Source organism: Chiloscyllium punctatum, chromosome 48 (genome assembly GCF_047496795.1).
Source record: "Chiloscyllium punctatum isolate Juve2018m chromosome 48, sChiPun1.3, whole genome shotgun sequence".
Lineage (NCBI taxonomy): Eukaryota > Metazoa > Chordata > Chondrichthyes > Orectolobiformes > Hemiscylliidae > Chiloscyllium > Chiloscyllium punctatum.
In genome coordinates this window covers 30,557,781-30,579,000 of record NC_092786.1, presented here as the reverse complement: position 1 = coordinate 30,579,000, position 21,220 = coordinate 30,557,781, and the positions used below count along the sequence as shown (strand labels likewise).

The window sequence follows — 21,220 nt, the reverse complement described above, 5'->3', positions numbered from 1 at the left end:
CCTGTGAAGCATATTTCTGAGTCCTGCCTGCAAATTCATTCCACAGTCTTCAGCACATGTGACCTGCTATGGTTTTAAGAATTATATTTTATCCTTTGTTTGATGAGGCTTTGAGGCAAAGGTGGAGAGCTATCTATTGAAAACCAGTAAAAATAAACAGCATGAGGTCTTGGGTTATAGAGACATTGGAATGAAAGAAGCAGCCTGAATGCGTGGGGGCAAGCTCTCAGAACCAGAATTAGGAGTTTTACCTTGGAATAGTCGCTGCTGGGACCTTGAAATGGAAGCTATTTCCACCCATCTCCCCATCCCTATCAGATACAAGCTGGGGTGAGGTGGGGGTTACTGTCTCTCAGAGTTGCAAGAGCGACAATGTATTTGTAAATTTGCCTTTTGTCAAGTGGGCATTGTTGGGAACTGACTACAGTGGGCCAGTGAGAAAGTGGGGACTGCAGATCAGAGTCAGTGTGTGGTATTGGAAAAGCACAGCCAGTCAGGGAGCATCCAAGGAGAACAGTCAACATTTCAAGCAGAAATGTGACATCAGGAATGTGGGAGGAGGGGTTCCAGGGGATAGGAGATGAATGGGACATGATACGGCTGGAGAGAAAGGTAACTGGGAAGACAGTAGGTAGATGAAGGTGGGGTGTGAGGGTGCTAAGTCACTGTGGAGATGTCAGAAAGACATGTTGGACAGTTCAGAACAAACAGTTCATCTTCTGCAGCAACACTAACACCATTACACATCTTGCCCTCTATTGCATGATGACTGTATTGTTACAATCTCATGCTCCCAGAAGGAGGGAGAACAGTTCGGTGTTTACTGTAGGAGGAGGAGGAGGATATGGAAGGTGTAGAAAGTGGGGAAGTAGATGGTGAGATCTTCAAACATGTCTATATTAGAGGTGGTGTTTGATGTCTAAAACCACATCCCCGATCTGGGAGGGGTGAGCAGAGTTTAAATTCAACTCTGAATAGAACATCAGTTTGAAATCCCAAGACTGGAGAGGTCAAAAATCTGACCGATAACAGTCCACAAACACAACAGGACTGGCAGCATCTCAGGAGTTGTTAACATTAGGAATCCACCTGGACACTTGTCCAGAGACTCTGAATTAACTAGAAACACCAACTGTTTCTCCCTCAGACACTGCCACAGAGCCATTCTTCTAGCACATTCTGCAAACAGTGATTTAATCAGAATGGAAAGCCCCTTTCCAAGGTGGTCATCATTCCCTGTACTCCCTGGAAGGAGCAAACAAGATCCAATAATTCAGGAAGCTCACTTCATGGATTGGAGAAGCTTAACCCAGGGATAGTTTAAACTAAGAAAGGATGCGGAAACAAGCCAGGTCTAGACAGAAGACACCATGAATCACTGCTTTATTGACTTTCCCAATCAGCAGTTGATGGGTGTTTGCTTGTGTCTCCTGTACAGGAACAAGGCCAGCAATGAAGCAGAGATCAGACAGACAGCTGCCACAGTCAGGACCACCATCACAACCAGCTCTGACTCCACACCTACAAGGAGAAACCAATGGTTACTGAGGGAAAACAGGGACAGAAAGGGAAACTAGCAGGCAGCCAACTCACCCCTGGGATACTTCTCCAGCATCCTTCTGTCACCCTCAGTCAGGGGCTGAGTTGCCACGTTGGTCAGCTCAGTATCCAGAATGATCAGGGGGCCAAGTGAGGCCTCCCCCTCCAATCCAGCTTCACTCTCTACAAGAGTAAACATCACAGTCAAGGGAGGGGAACAAGATGGGGGTGAGGGGAGATCCCAGCATCTAGAGGGCAATGTCCTACCAGCTTCAGGGCCAAGGTCTCTCCTTCCTCTGAAAGGGATCACGATCACCCTTGTGATCCCACAATTCCCCACATGGCAACAGGCACAAGTGTCACTGTCTGACTCCTCCAATGGGGTCCAACTAAACAAGAGGAACAGCCCATCAACCACATGATGCATCACCTCTCCCAACAACATCCCTGAGGGACAGGGAGAGGGAAACTTACATATTCTGCAGCTTCTGGAAAGTACAAGCTTTATTCCTGGAATCTCCCTGATCCACTGCAGCAACTCTCAGGTGACAGGTGATGAACATCTGAGGGACACAGTCAGAACAAGTCAGTGTTTAGTGACTCCCTCCCCATTGTGCAAGAGTACATCAGCAGCTTCCTCTTACCAAGGATCGCTCATCTCCATAGAAACGGAAGGCATCCAGGTCAAACCGGAGCTTGTCCGGCTCCCGCCCGTCTCTGGGCGACACAAAGGTTGAAAAGGAGTCCTCAGCTTTGCTGTCCAGGAGGCAACTGCAGATGGACAAAGGGCCATGAAGTGAATGGAGTGAAGCCACTGAGATGGGAGCAGCTGGAGAAAGCAGAGAGCTCCTTACCCATTGTAGTCAATGATGCTGTATCTCGGGGTGGAGTCCTTGTCTGGGCTCAGTGTAGCTACACAGCGATCAATGTATAGCTTCAGGGGCACATGGTTGGCCAGTGAAACCGATGCCTCAATGTGAATGAGATCTCCCAGGGAGTAGACAGTGGAAGTGCGCTCTGTCAGCCAGTCACCTGAAGTACAGCAAGACAAGGGTTGGAGCCAATGGGTACAACTCCCACAGAGAGACACCAGGAGATCCCTCCCCAGCCACCCATCACATACCATTCATTAGACGCAGGGAGAATGACAGATGCCCTTCTCCAGACCTGGTGGAGCTGAATGGGATCGCTGCTCACATTGCCCTTCCTGGGGAAAGGAGACAGGGCAGCCATTTTAGGACAGTGTTAGACAACAGCAGCAGGGGATCATACTGACAATTGAGTAATGATTCTCACCTCAAATAACGACATTCAATGGGAACAACAGCACCATTAGTTCTCACAATGACAGATCCAGGATAGTTTGGGACGTGGGTCAGGTGGGTGGTGTAGACCCGGAAATCTTCAGTCATCTGAAAGACACCAGATTAAGGAATGGAGAGGCTGATCTGAAATGATAAGGATCTACACAGTGTTTACAATGACACCATCCCATTGTGACAATTCTTTAGTGAGACCAACAGTCTCAGGGCCAGGAATCTGCTTTCCCACACCCTGAGCTGGAGAGATTAGTATTCAAGGGCAATAGTTCACAGGTCAGGGGTTAGTCACTTAGGATCAATTCAACAATGTAAGGCATCATTCCAAAGATCAGGATCGGAATTCCAGACCAAAACTTGGTCGAAAGGAGGTTGTGTGTTAGGTTCCCAGACTAAATTAGACATAGTATTGAGGGAACAGGGACGTGGTGATTGTTATCACAGGGAAGAGGCTGCAGGGATCTTTTGGCCATCATCTCCTTGTGTAATCATGAAACCTTCGTATTATGAGCAGAATTGGGAGATTAATCAGAAGGTTAGACAATAAAACAGTATTTAGGAGATGGGAAAGAACAAACTAATTAGCCATAATAAAATCAAACTAGTTTCAACAACAGGCCAAACATGGAGCTCAAGTACTTAATTCATACTGAAAACATTCTAACAGAGCAACCCCTGTAATCAGAAGCTTCTAAACCAATAAGAATGAGAGCACAAGGCTAGAGATGGAGAACAGTTCAGGCACACAGTCCAATCCAGGCAAGGAACTTAGTCTGATGATTTGAGAATGTAGGAGAGACAGTTCCTACATATTAACATCACATTTAGGGTTCTAGTCAGGAATCACCTACAGCCCAAACTTCCAGCAAGTGTAGACAACCCCCATTACCTGCAATCTGCTGCCACACTCATGCAGCCCATAGTCAAAGAGGACAGTCTGGTTCTCAGGGAAGATCCTGGTTGGCTGACAACCTGCTGTCCCCAGGGTCAGATCAGCAGCTTTAATCAGGTGCCCAGTTCCAAATAAATCCAGCTGGGCCCTGACCAGCAGGTTGTGCTCTCCACACCGCACCATCACAGTCTGTAGTGGGGACACACTCCCAAAATCAGACATTCGGAAACTGGAAACAATAGGATCCCCATGAGGAGGCACTCTCTCAGGAACAGGGCTGGCTCTCACTATTGTCCATGGAAACCTCTGGCTCAGAAACTGTTGCCATGTTTCAGAGCAATAAACAGCACCAACTAACGGAACAAACCCCTCACTACAAAATCACCCATGATCACAAACAACTCAACCACCCCCACACACCCCCAACCAGCTCCTTTTATACACACAAGCTGCTCTCACCTGACACCAATGTGACCAGAAGCAGCAACATTGAACCAATCAACCAGCCCCAATCTCGACAATTTCCACCAATGACTGAACTCATCGAGTTCTTACCAGGAGGGCCTATTTCATTTGGACCAATAGGAGTGGCTGTGAGCTGCTGTACTGTCACCTGACTGAATTCAGCTCCACAAGGTCTCATGGTGAAGGCCCCATGAATACAATCATCAAACGTAGCTCATTGATCTGGGAGGGTGTCTGCTGGGTCCTGCCCACCCTCACCTGAGGAGACTGACAGTGAGACCCATGGAAGTGTTTGATGTAGGCAATGTGCAAGAAGCTTTATTCTTGTAAACTTATCATGCCCCTCTCTCTGGAATGCAGGGATAGCTTTATTTTCAGTTTATTTTTAATTTATAGAGTAGAAGCAGTTTTACTCTGTATTTCACCACGTGCTGTCTCTGTCTCTGTCTCTGGGGAACCTTTGATGGGGACAGCTTTCCTTCCAGTTTTCAAGAATAGAAGCTCTAGTTTCAGTTGGAAAGAGTACAATCTTTTACTCTGTTTCTAACTCAGTGAGGTCCCTGGATTAAAAGTGTTTGATATACACAGTGTAGCTGTACATTTAGTTTAAAAGTATAGAGACAACTTTCTGTTCAGTGAAAATGAGCAGAGGAAGCTCATGTATCGCGTCCCACACTGACCTTGCTCTGGCGGAGTTTGTTGGGGGATGGTGTTGAGGGAGAAAGTGAGGAGTCCAGATTCTGGAGATCACAGTCAAAGTGTGTGGCCCTGGAAAAGCACAGCATCTGAGGAGCAGGAGAGTTGGTTTCGGGTATAAGCCCTTCATCAGGATTGTGGATTGGGAAAGGGGGCTGAGAGATAAATCGGAGATTAGGAATGGGGGCAAGGGAGCTGGGATGGCGATAGGTAGATGCACGTGTGGGGTGTTGAGAGAATTTTACATTCATTCTAAAAGGGAAGATGGGGCAGCATGGTGGCACAGTGGTTAGCACTGCTGCCTCACAGCACCTGGGACATGGGTTTGATTCCAGTCTCGGGCAACTCTCTGTGTGGAGTTTGCATGTTCTCCTTGTGTCTGTGTGGGATTACTCTGGGAGCTCTGGTTTCCTCCCACTATCCAAAGATGTGCAGGTTAGGTGGATGCGCCGTGGTAAATTACCGTTTGTGTTCAGGGATGTGTAGGTAGGTGCATTAGTCAGGGAACATGTAGAGTAATAGGGTAAGGGAATGGGTTTGGCTGGGTTACTCTTCAAAGCGTCAATGTGGACTTGTTGGGCCAATGGCCTGTTTCCACACTATAGGGATTCTATGATTCAACATGTGTAAATCCCTACAGCCTGATCAGGTGTACCCTGGAACTCTGTGGGAAGCTTGGGGAGTGATGGCTGGGCCTCTTGCTGAGAAATTTGTATCATCAACATTTGCAGGTGAGGTACCAGAAGACTGGAGTTTGGTTAATGTGTTGTCACTATTTAGGAAAGGTGGTAAGGAAAAGCCAGGGAACTCCAGACTAGTGAGTTTGGCATCGGTGGTGGGCAAGTTGTTGGAGGGATTCCTGAGGGACAGGATTTACATGTATTTGGTAAGCCAAAGACTGATTAGGGATAGTCAGCATAGCTTTGTGTGTGAGAGATCATTTCTCATAAAATTGATTAAATTTGTTGAAGAAGTAACACAGAGGATTGATGTGAGCAGCGTGGGGGACGTGATCTGTATGGACTTCAGCAAGGCATTCAACAAAGTTCCTCATGGGTGACTGGTTAGCAAGGTTAGATCTTGTGGAATACAGGGATGTGGGTACAGAACTGGCTGGAAGGTAGAAGACATGGGGTAGTAGTAGAGGATTGCTTTTGAGAGTGGAGGGCTGTGAGCAGTGGTGTGCCATAAGGATCGGTGTGTTTTATCATTTGTATAAATGATTTGGATGTGAACATACAAGGTATTGTTAGTAAGTTTGCAGATGAAACCTAACTTGGAGATGAAGTGGACGGTGAAGGAGGTTACCATGATTCCATATGATTGGACCATGTCGATTTCACCAGTTTCCTCATTTCCTCTCCTCCCAGCCCGACCGCATCCCATTTATCACTGAGGCATCTTGAGGGCATCCCCTCATTCCTGATGAAGAGCTTGTGCTTGAAGTATCATCTCTCTTGTTCCTCAGATGCTGCCTGTGCTTTTCCAGCAACACACTTTCCGACTCTGATTTCCAGCAACTGCAGTCCTCACTTTGTCCCACCTGGGCACGAGCACTGAGAAATTGCAAATGGAGTTCAATGTAGATCAGTATGAGGTGTTACAGATTGGGACTTCACATCAAGGTAGGAGTTTCATGATGAATGTTTGGACCATAGAGAGTGTAGTGGAACAGAGGGACCTTGGAGTTCAGGTGTCTGGTTCGCTGAAAGTGGAGTCACAGGTAGACAGGGCAGTGAAGGTGGCTTTTGGCAGACTGGACTTCATCAGTCAGGGCCTTGAGTAGAGATGTTGGGAAGTTATGTTGCAGTTATACAGAATGGTGACGAGGCCTGCATTTGGAGTATTGTGTTCAGTTTTGGTCACGTTGATCTCGGAAAGATGTTATTAAACAGGATAGAGTGTAGAAGGAATTTACAAGGATGTTGCCAGGACTCGGGGTCTGAGTTGGAGGGAGAGATTGCACAAGCTCGGACTTGTTTCTGCGGGGGAGGCGGTGAATTCTTACGGGAGTGTATCAGATCATGAAAGGCATGGATGGGGTGAAAGTACTCAGACTTTTTCCCAGTATGGAGGAGTCAAGGACTAGAGAACATTCGTTTAAGGTTGGAGGGGAAAAGAATGAAAGGGAACCGGAGGGGCAATGATTTCACGTAGTTTAGGAGTACGCATATGGAATAAGAAGCCAGCAGAAGTGTTTAAGGCCGGTACGTAAACAACGTTCAAAAATGCATTCAGAGAAAAACATGGAGAGGAAAGGATTAGAAGGCTGTGGGCCCAGTACAGGGAAATGGGGTTAGTGTGGATGGACATTGTGGTCAGCCCAGACCAGTTTGGGCTGAAGGGCCTCTGAGTGCTGTAGGAGTCTGAATTTAAAAATTGCCAAGAGGAGGCGGCTCCACAAATTTCCCCACCCTCAATAATGGGGCAACCAACACAAAGGATAAGGCTGAAGCATTTACAACAACCTGCAGCCAGAAAGATCCAAAGGGACAATCCATTGTAGTCCCCAGCATCACTGATGCCCGTCTTCAGTCAGTACTATTGACTACAAGTGAAATAGAGAAACAGCTGCAGATATTGGATACTGTGAAGCCAATGCACTCTGACTAACACTGTGGGAATAAAGTGAAAGAGCTGTGATCCTGAACGTGCCGTGTCCCTGTCTATTCTGTTCCAGTACAGCTACAACTGCAGCATCTACCTGGAAATGGAGATAATTGCCCAGTTTGTCCTGTTGCTAAAAACTGGGATAAATCCAACCTTGCCAATTCCTCCCCCACCAATCCACTCTCAATCACAAGTGAAGTGATGGAAGGTTTTGTCAACAGTGTTATCAAGGCACATGTCCTCCACACTAACCTGTTCACTGATGCTCAGTCTGTGTTCCACCAGGATTGCTCAGCTCCTGATCTCAGTACAGCTTGGTCCAAGTATGACTAAAAGATCTGAACTTAAAGAGGGGAAGTGAGGGTGACTGCTTTAAGTTATAGGAGACTCTATAGTTAGAGGGACAGAATTATGGTCGCTGGCCCCAAAATGCTCCCCCACTGACACCCACTGAGACCCGGGTTCAGTTCCCGCCTCAGGCGACTGACTGTGTGGAGTTTGCACGTTCTCCCCGTGTCTGCGTGGGTTTGCTCTGGGTGCTCCGGTTTCCTCCCACAGTCCAAAGATGTGCAGGTCAGGTGAATTGGCCATGCTAAATTGCCCGTAGTGTTAGGTAAGGGGTAGATGTAGGGGTATGGGTGGGTTGTGCTTCGGCGGGGCGGTGTGGACTTGTTGGGCGGAAGGGCCTGTTTCCACACTAAGTAATCTCATCTAATCTAATCAGTCACCTGCCCTGCCTTTTTTCCCCAAGGGTCGTCAAGTTTTGCAACTTCTCTAGTAGGTTCATCGACATAATAAATCAACAAATTTCCTGTACACTCTTCACAAATTCCTCTCCATCTAAACCCTTAACACTATGACAGTCTCAGTCTATGTTTGCCAAGTTAAAATCCCCTACCATAGCTACCCTATTATTCTCACAGATAACTCAGATCTCCTTACAAGTTTGTTTCCCAATTTCCCTCTGACGATTGGGGGGTCGATAATATAATCTCAATAAGGTGATCATCCTTTTCTTATTTCTCAGTTCAACCCAAACAACTTCCCTGGATGTATTTCCAAGAATATCCTCCCACAGTACAGCTGCAATGATATCCCTCGTCAAAAACATCCCTCCCCCTCCTCTCTTGCCCCCCTTCCTGTCACATTTGTATTCTGGAACTTCAAGCTGCCAGTCCAGTCTATCACTGAGCCATGTTTCTGTAATTGCTGTGGTATCCCAGTCCCATGTTCCGAACCACACCCTGAGTTCATCTGCCTTCCTGTTAGTTGTTGTATTATGGGAGGAACCCCACACAGATCATTGGCCAATGCTGGAATCGAACCCAGGTCCCTGGTGCGATCATGCAGCAATGCTAACCACTGCATGCCCTCATCGATCCTCTTTGTTACTTCTTCAAAAAACCCAATCAAGTACATGAGACATGATTTCACATGCACAACGCCATGTTGACTATCCCTAATCAGTCTTTGGCTTACCAAATTCATGTCAATTCTCACACTCTGGATTCTCTCCAACAACGTACCCACCACCGATGTCAGGCTCACCAGTCTATAGTTCCCTGGCTTTTCCTTACCACCTTTCTTAAACAGTAGCAACACATTCGCCAAACCTCAGTCTTCCAGCACCTCACCTGTGACTGTCGATGATACAAAATATCTCTGCAAGGGCCCAGCAATCACTTCTGGAGCTTCCCACAGAGTTCTCGGGCACACCTGATCAGGTTCGATGGATGTTTCCACCTTTATGTTGAATCATAGAATCCCTGCAGTGTGGAAACCAGCCATTTGGCCCCAAAACGTCCACACTGACCCGCTGAACGGTAACCCAGCCAGACCCATTCCCCTACCCTGTTACTCTACATTCCCTTGAATGATGAACCTAACCTACGCATCCTAGAACACTGTGGGTACATTCCCATTGCCAGCCCACTGAACCTGCACATCTTTGAACAGTGGTAGGAGACCGGAAAACCCAGAGTAATCCCACACAGACACGGGGAGAAGTGCAAAGTCCACACAAAGAGTCACCTGAGATTGGAATCGAACCCATGTCCCTGTCGCTGTGAGGCAGCAGTGCTAACCACTGTGCCAGTACATCTTCCCTTTCAAAATGAAATTTCAGTTCCCTCAAAACCCCACACCTGCATCTACCTATCGCCATCCCAGCTAACTTGCCCCCACCCCTAACCTCCTGTTTATCTCTCAGCTCCCTTTCCCAATCCACAATCCTGATGAACAGCTCCTACTGGAAAAGTGGCCTCTCATACTCCTCGGATGCTGCATGACCTGTTGTCCTTTTCCACTGCCACACGTTCCGAACTCTGGTCTCCAGCATCTGCACTCCTCACTTTCTTCCACAACACCATCCTCATGAAACTCCACCAGAGCAAGGTCAGTGTGGGACTCGATACATGAGCCTCCTCAGCTCATTGTCACTGAACAGAAAGCGGTCTCTACACTTTTAAACTAATTGTACAGCTACACTGTCTACATCAAACACTTTCAATCCAGGGGCATCACTGAGTTAGAAACAGAGTAAAAGATTCTATTCTCTGCAACTGAAACCAAAACTTCCCCTCTTAAAAACTGGAAGGAAAGCTGTCCCCATCAAAGGCTCCCAAGACACAGACAGCACCTGGTGAAATACAGAGTAAAACTACCTCTACTCTGTGAATTAAAAATAAACAGAAAGTTGAACTCTCCCTGCATTGTCCTGATCAAACACTCCCCAGACAGGGACATAACATGTTTAGGTACAGAATAAAGCTTCTTCCACGTTGCCTGCATCAAACACTTCCATGGGTCTCACTGTCAGTCTCCTCAGGTGAGGGTGGGCCTCGGTTTATGTTGCCGAGAGACCGGTGTGAGCCGGACAAGCCTCGGTTTGATCTGGACGCCTAGCATTTCTATGGCGATGAGCGATCCTTGGTAAGAGGAAACTGCTGATGTGCTCCTCCACAATGGGGACGGAGTCACTAAACACTGACTTTTGTGACTGTGTCCCTGACTGTCCCTCAGATGTTCATCACCTGTCACCTGAGAGTTGTTGCAGTGGATCAGGGAGATTCCAGGAAGAAAGTTTGTACTGTTGTGGTTCTGTTTGCCAAGCTGGGAATTTGTGTTGCAGACATTTCGTCCCCTGTCTAGGTGACATCCTCAGTGCGAGGGAGCCTCCTGTGATCTTCCTCCAGCATTTGTAGTGGTTTGAATCTGCCGCTTCCAGTTGTCAGTTCCAGCTGTCCGCTGCAGTGGTCTTTAGGGCCCTTCCTAGTGCATAAAGTTCACATGTCTGTGCCGGCCAATCATTGGGTAGTCAACTAGCCTCAATAACACTCCCCTCTACTCCATCCACTACTGCATATCTATTCTGTCTTTTACCTTCAATCACTCTGGAGGACCTATCAATGAACAGCCTGGCCCCTGCATGTTGAGGGATATCACTAAGGTTCATTCTTACTTTAGTCTGATATTCTATAATGTCGAGGCAGTCATGTTCTGGGTCTGAGGGTGCGTCATCTCCCCTTTCCAGAGAAAGGGAGCTGGATTCAGACAAGTGTCTGTGATCAATATAAGGTCATCCCTCTCTATTAAAATTGCTTCATATTTTAGAATTCTAGAGTCCGTAAGGCACCGCCCCACTTTCTGATTTAAGATGGTCTGTACCTGATGTGGGGTGCTGACTTTTAAGGCTCCCCCAAAAGTAAGTTTCCGACTCTCCTCTACCAATAAGGTTGTTGCTGCCACTGCCTGCACACGCTCTGGCCAGTAATGTAACTTTCCATTCTTTAATTAACAATGAATTAATGCTGTCATGTTTTAAATTAGCTATGAATCAATATGACAGGTGACTGAGAGAGTGTGAAGGAATCCTGTTAATTAATATTGATTCAGGCTAATACAATTGATATATTATAAATATTAATTATTAATTACATATAATATAAATAAAATAATCATTATCTGTAATTCAGGGTGGAAACGCAACAAGTGGCTAAAACATTGTAGAAACTGTAATTGCGCAGTTCTGTTTGTTTACCAGTCACTTGTGACTTCTCGTTCTGTTTCTGTAATTGTTTTGCTCGAGCACATTCATTCTTAGAAACCTCAACAGATTCCATCGCACCATTTGCAGTTAATTCAATCCCCAATTTGGTGGCAGTATCTTGTCATGAGCTCAAAACTGATTCTTCGTGCCAAACAGCACAAAACTGTCGCCATAGTCCAACTCCCCTTGATACGTTGCCAGATCAATTGCTGAGCCGATTTAACCAATTGAACAGCTTTCGGGCCACCTAATGACCATTCTTCATCACCCAATGTTTTGTTTAAACCTTTATTTTTGTTTTAAGAAATATTGCAATATTTCTTGCTCCCGATAGCTTCAAATACCAATTTATTAATTTATGCTTGTCTAACTTTAAAGCCTGTTCCTAACTATACATTTTGGAATCTTACTTGTAAATATATATTTATATATTATAAATTCATTTATTCAGTATTTAATATTTAAAATGCAAAATGCATACAGTTCCGAACTTTGAAATCCACTATTATTACCCGGTTTTAGCCCCTTAAATTAAATACAAAATTAGGTTTCTAAAGTCGTCCTGACCAGTCATTGCTCAATTACAATGCCAAAGGTCATGAAATAACCAGAGCTGTCTTAAAAGGATTTGTCTATTCAAGTTAAAAAAAACTTATAATGTATGAATAATGGCCGAATCCAAGGTCACAGATATTAACCATAGGATTGAATAATTACAATCTAATGTTGAACTGAAACTTCAACTGTCGATGAGGGATGGAACTTTCTGAATAAAGCTACGGCTTAAAATTAAGTGAAAACAAATGAGTCTGACACACAAAAAAAGGTGATCATGTTGTTTTCCTCCATATTAAGCTGATTTGAAATCGCTTTTATGTAAGGATAAAAGAGATTAGTTAGAAACTGATAGTAAGGCAATCATGACCTGTAAAAAGAACAGGAGTTAACATTTTATTTCATAATCACTGTAAAATCCTTAACCTTAAAAGAAGTCACGTTAAATTTCCATAATAGAAATCAGATTCAAAACAGTCCCGGATCTCAAGCTCCAGGGAACAAAGCACAAACATTCAATCACCAACAAACAAATGTGCATTCAAACCGAATCACAAAGGGTTAAACTTTCTATGAGCTGTACAGCTCTTTTCTCTCTCTGTCTCTCTCACTCACACACACACACACACGCACACACACAGACACCGTATCTCACAGACACTTTTTGAGCTTCCCGCAACAATAACTCGAGAGGCTTCTCGCTCCACCCCTCTGTCTTTTGAATTTTTTTTTCTGGATGTAACACCCTGCTTGTTGTGGTCTCCACCTCTGACCTTGTCCCTGTTGACTGGACCCTACGGAAGGTCCTCCTCATCCTCTACTCCTTCCTCTATGTTCTACGTGCTGCCACCTCCACTCCGGTTGCTCGTCACTGATTCGATTCTTTTCTTGACTACTTCGTCAACTGTGGCTACCATCATTTTTGCCTTCTGCTTTTTCTTCTCATCCTCTCTCTTTACAAACACTTTCTGTGCATCTCTTAACAATTCAAGTGATTTCTCACTCCACCCATCTATTTTCAGAGTTTATTTTTTGATGTCTGGCCAAGATTTACTTACAAAGTGTACCCTCAGTGGCCCTTCAGCTACTAGCCCTTCCAACACTAAGCATAATCTGATCCCTCCTGACTGAAAGGCTGTTGTCTGTTGAGATATAAATTCAAATATTTACAAACATAGTCTTCATCCAACCCATACTTTGGCCAGAAGACAGCAGGACAAAGAATGGATTCCTTAGTTCATACAAAGCAACAATATTTAATCATCTTTTTGCTATCTCTTCCCCTTGTGTAAGTATTATTTTTCCAATTCCACAACAGCCTGTCCAACGGACTTTCTGCAGGAATGTTGTCAGGGACCCCGCCTCCATTTCCATTTATGTTTCGGAGGCTTTTACATTATGCTCGGCACAGCCCATATTGAGTTCTTTCTTTAGACACTTATTAACTACTAGAACTCAATCCCAGCCACCAAGGCAGTACTTAAAAGTCAATTGCCCTACCTTGGTCCATGCACGGAGTTGCCTGGCTCCCTGTGCCTACTCACTTTCACCTGGTTCAGATAGACTCTCATCGGATCTCAATCAGTCAACCAGAAGGGGCAACCCACCGCCGAGGAACACGGGACCGTTCTAAAAGGAACGGGATGTGTCTTCCCAGCTGTCGACGGTGCCCACCCTGCTGGTGATGATGGATATCCTGGACACGAGCCCCCACATTGTGAGAAACAAAACTCACAAATTAATAAATTTCAATCAGAGTAAAATTCTGAAGCAGCAAATTTTATTGATACGTACTTGCAAGAACGGGTGCCTAATGAGTAAGCACCCCGATCTGGGGGTTACATTCTGATTTATGCTGTTCAGCTGCATCTCTCGGTCCTACCCTTTCAACCCGTTGGTTACTTTTACTGTAGCGCGTAGCCTATCACAAGCTCTAGCTTCTCTCCACCTTTGTCTAGTTTCTCTCCGCCTCTGTTTACTTCTCCCATTACTCGAAGCCTGTCTCCTCTTACTCTTATTTATCTCGTTCCTTATATGTGACTATCCTGACATAGTTTACTGTCTTTGTGCGTTCATCCTGCCAAACACCCTCCTGAGACTGGCACATCCTGGTACACGGTCGCTCTGCCCTATTAGTCAGAGATAATTCTACCTGTTTTCGCTTCTCACTGTTTAGTATTTGCATGCGCAGCCTAATTTTATAATGTAAGCTTTTGCAGAAACAACACCTGTTCCCTTATTCTGCACAATTTGAACCCGATACCTTACAATATCTTCCCCCAGCCCCACCCCTCCCTGGATTTTGTGACTGTGAGGGTGGGGGGGGAGGGGGTGTGGAGAAAATAGTTGCCACTTCAAGGCCTAAGCAGCAACTGCTGAAAGGTGTTTACTGGTTTTCCACAGGTAGCTCCCTGCCTTTGCCTCAAAGATTCTCTCCAACCAACCAGGACAAAATATAATTCTTAAAACCACAGCATTGGCACATGCTGAAGACTCTGGAAGGAACCTACACTCAAGACTAAAAGCAAAATACTGCCCAGGCTGGAAATCTGAAACCACAGAATGCTGGGAAAAGTCAGGTGGTCAAGCAGTATCTGTGGACAGACACTGCTAACATTTCAAGAGTCACAATCAACATAAAATATGAACTGGGTTTCCACTGCCTCTAAGATTTCTTCCCACATTCTCTCTGGCAGCATGGTGGCACAATGGTTAGTGATGGTTTTGATTCCAGCCTTGGGTGACTTGGGCGGTTGTGTAGAGTTCTCCCTGTCTCTGTGGGTTTTCTCCCATAACTAAGGACGTGCAGTTGAGGTGAACTGGTTGTGCAAAATTGCCTATTGTATAAGAGTGTGTAGGTTAGATACAGTAGTCAGGGGTAAATGTAGATTAAGGGGGGTGGGTCTGGACGGCTTAATTTTCAGAGGTGAATGTGGACTTGTGGGACTGGAATGGCCTGTTTCCGCACTGCAGGGATTCTATGTGAATTAACCTCCTGATTCCTTGACAATAATGCCTATCACTGAGCTATCTGTCTGACGTTCAGGCTTCTGTCTACAGGTGGGTGGAACAAGTGGCATAATGGTATGTTACTGAGACAGGAATTCAGTGAGTCGGGTAAACATCTGAGGCTGGGGGCTCAAATGCGATTGTTGTCGCTGATGGATTTTTGTGTTCTGTCTTTTTTTGAAAATATCTACTCAGTAATTGTGACTGTGAAACTAATCTTTTCTACAATCCCATCTCATTCACAACTCCCATGAGGGAAGGAAATCTACCATCGTGACGTGGTCTGGCCTAAATGTGACTCCAGACCCATGCAAGGTCGCTGATTCTGAAATAGCTGAGCAAACCAATCTAATCAAGGGCAATTAGGGACAGGCAACAAATCCCAGGAATCTCTCCTCAAATGCTACCAGACCACGTTGGTTTTTCGCCAGGATTTTGTGGTTTGTTTCATATTTCCAGGCTCTGCAGTATCTTGCTTTTGGTCCTGAGGGTAAATTCCTTCCAGAGTCTTCAGCATGTGACAGTACTGTCAATTTAATTGTATTTTGTCCTGGTTTTTGAAAAGAAACTTGGAGACAGGGAAGCCACAGGATGTTAATAGTGAGGGATTGAGCAATGGGAATGTCATGGAGACTGTCATGGTGTGATAGTGAGATTTTCCCTTGTTGCAGACAGTCATTGCCCTGACAGTTGTGTGTTCTGAATGTGAATGTTGTTCAGGTCTTGCTGCATTTGAACAGGGACTGTTTCAGTATCTGTGACGTTGTCAATGGGACTAAACATTGGGCAATTATGAGCAAACATCCCCACTTCTGACATTCTGATGGAGGGAAGGTCTTTGATGGAGCAGTTGACATGGTTGTGTCTAAGAGAGTACCTTGAGGAACTCTGGCAGAGATGTCCTGGGAATGTGGTGATTGAACATTAATAACTAGAACCATCTTTCATTGTGCTGGGCATGACACCAACCAGCAAAGAGGTTTTTCTAATCACACTGAGTCCAATTTTCCTCTGACCCCTTGGGAAATTGCTCATTCAAATTCTGCCTTGGTCTTAAAGCAGTCACCCTCACTTCCCCTCTTTTAGTTCAGCTCTTTTACTCATACTTGGACCAAGCTGTACTGAGATCAGGAGCTGGGTCGCCCTGGTGGAACACAGACTGAGCATCAGTGACCAGGTTAGTGTGGAGGACATGTGCCTTGATAACACTGTTGACAAAACCTTCCATCACTTCACTTGTGATTGAGAGTGGATTGGTGGGGGAGGAATTGGCAAGGTTGGATTTATCCCAGTTTTTAGCAACAGGACACTACAGGGCAATTTTCTCCATTTCCAGGTAGATGCTGCAGTTGTTGCTGTACTAGAATAGACAGGGACACGGCACGTTCAGGATCACAGTTCTTTCACCTTATTCCGACATTGTTAGTCAGAGTGCGTTGGCTTCACAGTATCCAATGTCTGCAGCTGTTTCTCGATGTCACGTGGAGTCAATAGTACTGACTGAAGATGGGCATCGGTGATGCTGGGGACTACAATGGATTGTCCCTTTGGATCTTTCTGGCTGCAGGTTGTTGTAAATGCTTCAGCCTTATCCTTTGTGTTGGTTGCTCCATTATTGAGGGTAGGGAAATTTGTGGAGCCGCCTCCTCTTGGCAATTTTTAAATTCAGACTCCTACAGCACACAGAGGCCCTTCAGCCCAAACTGGTCTGGGCTGACCACAATGTCCATCCACACTAACCCCATTACCCTGTACTGGGCCCACAGCCTTCTAATCGTTTCCTATCCATGTTTTTCACTGAATGCATTTTTGAATGTTGTTTACGTACCTGCTTCAAACACTTCCGCTGGCTTCTTGACTTCAGATCTGGTGATTGAAATAGTCAATTTTGGTGTCATCTGCAAACTTACTAACCATACCTCCTATGTTCACATTCAAATCATTGATACAAATGATGAAAAGTAGTGGACCCAGCTTCGATCCTTATGGCACACCACTGGTCACAGAGCTCCACTCTGGAAAGCAACCGTCCACCACCACCCTATGTCTTCTACTTTCCAGCCAGTTCTGTGTCCAAATCTCTGTATTCTATAAGATCTAACCTTGCTAACCAGTCATCCATGAGGAACATTGTTGAATGCCTTACTGAAGTTCATATCAATCATGTCCACTACTCTGCTATGCTGCCAGCGAGAATGCAAGAGAAATCTTAGCAGAGTGTGTGGAAACACAGTTCATGTTTTGTGTTGGGTGTGACTTTTGAAAGTTTTGCAGAATCTCTCCTCAAATGCTACCAGACCACGTTGGTTTTTCGCCAGGATTTTGTGGTTTGTTTCATATTTCCAGGCTCTGCAGTATCTTGCTTTTGGTCCTAAGGGTAAATTCCTTCCAGAGTCTTCAGCATGTGACAGAACTGTCAATTTAATTGTATTTTGTCCTGGTTTTTGAAAAGAAACTTGGAGACAAAGGCAGGGAACTTTCTATTAGAAACCAGTGAAGTAAACAGCTTATGAGGCCTTGGGGTTTGTTTAAGAAATTGGAATAAAAGAAGCAGCCTGAATGGGTGCAGTCCAGCTCTGTGAACCAGAATTAGTAGATTTAGCTTTCGGTGGTTGTTTTGGAGCCTTGAAATGGAAGTTATTTACCCTCCTCTCAGGGTTTATGGAACTATGATTACTGGACCAGAGTCAGAACATGTGGTGCTGGAAAAGCACAGCCAGTCAGGCATCATCTGAGGAACAGGGGAGTCAACATTTCAAGAATAAGCTCAGCATCAGGAATGTGGGAGGATGCACCAAAGCAACAGACAGATAAATGGGAGGGAGTGGGGCTAGGTGAAAGGTAGCTGGGAATACAACAGGGAGATGAAGGTGAGGGCTGCTAGTGATAGGTGGGAAAGATGATAGACATGTTGGACAGTTCAGAAAGGACTGTGCTGAGTTAAAAAGTTGGATCTGGGATGGGAGGGGAAAAACACGAGATCAGAACTGGCAAAGACCACATTGATCTCATCAGGTTGGAGGGTCCTAAAGGTGGAAGATGGGGTGTCCTTCCTCCAGTTGTGGGTGGGTAGAATTTGGTGGCAGAAGCAGCCCAGGACTTGCATGTCCTTAGAATAGGAGGGGCAGTTGGAGTGTTCAGCCACAGGGGGTTGGGGTTAGTTGGTGGAACCAACTGTCAGACCAAAGGGGTAGCCATGGGTAACTACATAGACCACAGCTATGCCTGTCTCTTTGTCTGGTACATGGAACAGTTCCTCTTCCACAGCTACACTGCCACCATTACACACCTTGCCCTCCATTGCATTGATGACTATTGTTAACATGTTGTACTCCCATGTGGAGCAATAACAGTTCAGTGTTTACTGTGGAGGACAATATGGAAGGTGGAAAATGGGGAACGAGATGGTGACATCTTGAGAAATTTCAATATTCCAGAGCAGGTGGTCCTAGATGGCTTAAACCACATCCCCTGTTCTAGATGAGAGAGCACAGTCGAACAAATTCACCTCAAAGAATAGAACAAGAGCAATCAATATTCCAAATGGAGTTCTCAGCATTTGACTGAGCAGAAACCTTTCTGGACATTTAGTTTGATGGTTTAGGGACAGGATAACATTCAGCCCATCGGTTTGAAAACACAACACTGTAGATTTCAATATTCTGAGAGATAACAGGACAAACAACTTCTCCATCAAAGACCTTCCCTCCATCAGAATGACAGAAGTGGGGATGTTTGCTCATGATTGCCCAATGTTCAGCCCCATCGACAATGTCACAGATACTGAAACAGTCCCTGTTCAAATGCAGCAAGACCTGAACAATATTCACATTCAGAACACACAACTGTCAGGCAATGACTGTCTGCAACAAGGGAAAATCTCACTATCACACCGTGACAGTCTCCATGACATTCCCATTGCTCAATCCCTCACTATTAACATCCTTGGCCTCTCTGTGTCGGCTGGGATTTGTTGCCTGTCCCTAATTGCCCTTGATTTGATTGGTTTGCTCATCTATTTCAGAATCAGCGACATTGCTGTGGGTCTGGAGTCACACTTAGGCTGGACCAGGTCACGATGGTAGATTTCCTTCCCTCATGGGAATTGTGAATGAGATGGGATTGTATAAAAGATCAGTTTGACAGTCACAATTACTGAGTAGATATTTTCAAAAAAAGACAGAACACAAAAATCCATCAGCGACAACAATCGCATTTGAGCCCCCAGCCTCAGATGTTTACCTGACTCACTGAATTCCTGTCTCAGTAACATACCATTATGCCACTTGTTCCACCCACCTGTAGACAGAAGCCTGAACGTCAGACAGATAGCTCAGTGATAGGCATTATTGTCAAGGAATCAGGAGGTTAATTCACATAGAATCCCTGCAGTGCGGAAACAGGCCATTCCAGTCCCACAAGTCCACATTCACCTCTGAAAATTAAGCCGTCCAGACCCACCCCCCTTAATCTACATTTACCCCTGACTAATGTATCTAACCTACACACTCTTATACAATAGGCAATTTTGCACAGCCAGTTCACCTCAACTGCACATCCTTAGATTGTGGGAGAAAACCCACAGAGACAGGGAGAACTCTACACAACCGCCCAAGTCACCCAAGGCTGGAATCAAAACCATCACTAACCATTGTGCCACCATGCTGCCAGAGAGAATGTGGGAAGAAATCTTAGAGGCAGTGGAAACCCAGTTCATATTTTATGTTGATTGAGACTCTTGAAACGTTAGCAGTGTCTGTCCACAAATACTGCTTGACCACCTGACTTTTCCCAGCATTCTGTGGTTTCAGATTTCCAGCCTGGGCAGTATTTTGCTTTTAGTCTTGAGTGTAGGTTCCTTCCAGAGTCTTCAGCATGTGCCAATGCTATGGTTTTAAGAATTATATTTTGTCCGGGTTGGTTGGAGAGAGTCTTTGAGGCAAAGGCAGGGAGCTACCTGTGGAAAACCAGTAAACACCTTTCAGCAGTTGCTGCTTAGGCCTTGAAGTGGCAACTATTTTCTCCACACCCCCACCCCCCCAGTCACAAAATCCAGGGTGGGGTGGGAGGGGGGAAGATACTGTAAGGTATCGGGTTCAAATTGTGCAGAATAAGGGAACAGGTGTTGCTTCTGCAAAAGCTTACATTATAAAATTAGGCTGCGCATGCAAATACTAAACAGTGAAAAGCGAAAACAGATCGAATTATCTCTGACGAATAGGGCAGAGCGACCGTGTACCGGGATGTGCCAGTAACAGGAGAATAGTGTGCCAGTCTCAGGAGGGATGTGGCCAACGAATGGAATTTAGTTTGGCAGGATGAACGCACAAAGACAGTAAACTATGTCAGGATAGTCACATATAAGGAACGAGATAAAAAAGAGAAAGAGGGGACAGGCTTCGAGTAATGGGAGAAGTAAACAGAGGCGGAGAGAAACTAGACAAAGGTGGAGTGAAGCTAGAGCTTGTGATAGGCTACGCGCTACAGTAAAAGTAACCAACGGGTTGAAAGGGGAGGACCGAGAGACGCAGCTGAACAGCATAAATCAGAATGTAACCCCCAGATCGGGGTGCTTACTCATTAGGCACCCGTTCTTGCAAGTACGTATCAATAAAATTTGACTCTGCTTCAGAATTTGACTCTGATTGAAATTTATTAATTTGTGAGTTTTGTTTCTCACAATTTGGGGGCTCGTGTCCAGGATATCCATCATCACCAGCAGGGTGGGCACTGTCGACGGCTGGGAAGACACGTCCCATTCCTTTTAGAACGGTCCCGTGTTCCTCGGCGGTGGGTTGCCCCTTCTGGTTGACTGATTGAGATCCGATGAGAGTCTATCTGAACCAGGTGAAAGTGAGTAGGCACAGGGAGCCAGGCAACTCCGTGCATGGACCAAGGTAGGACAATTGACTTTTAAGTACTGCCTTGGTGGCTGGGATTGAGTTCTAGTAGTTAATAAGTGTCTAAAGAAAGAACTCAATATGGGCTGTGCCGAGGGTAAAGTATAAGCCTCCGAAAAATAAATGGAAATGGAGGCGGGGTCCCTGACAACATACCTCCAGAAAGTCCGTTGGGCAGGCTGTTGTG

The 21,220-nt window shown here is 45.5% G+C and overlaps 1 long non-coding RNA gene across 1 annotated transcript in view; it reads right to left on the bottom strand.

The window, feature by feature from the left end:
* LOC140469160 (uncharacterized) overlaps positions 1-21,220 on the bottom strand; it is a 113,539-nt gene that overhangs the window by 38,208 nt on the left and 54,111 nt on the right. The gene's annotated exons all lie outside the window — the stretch shown is intronic.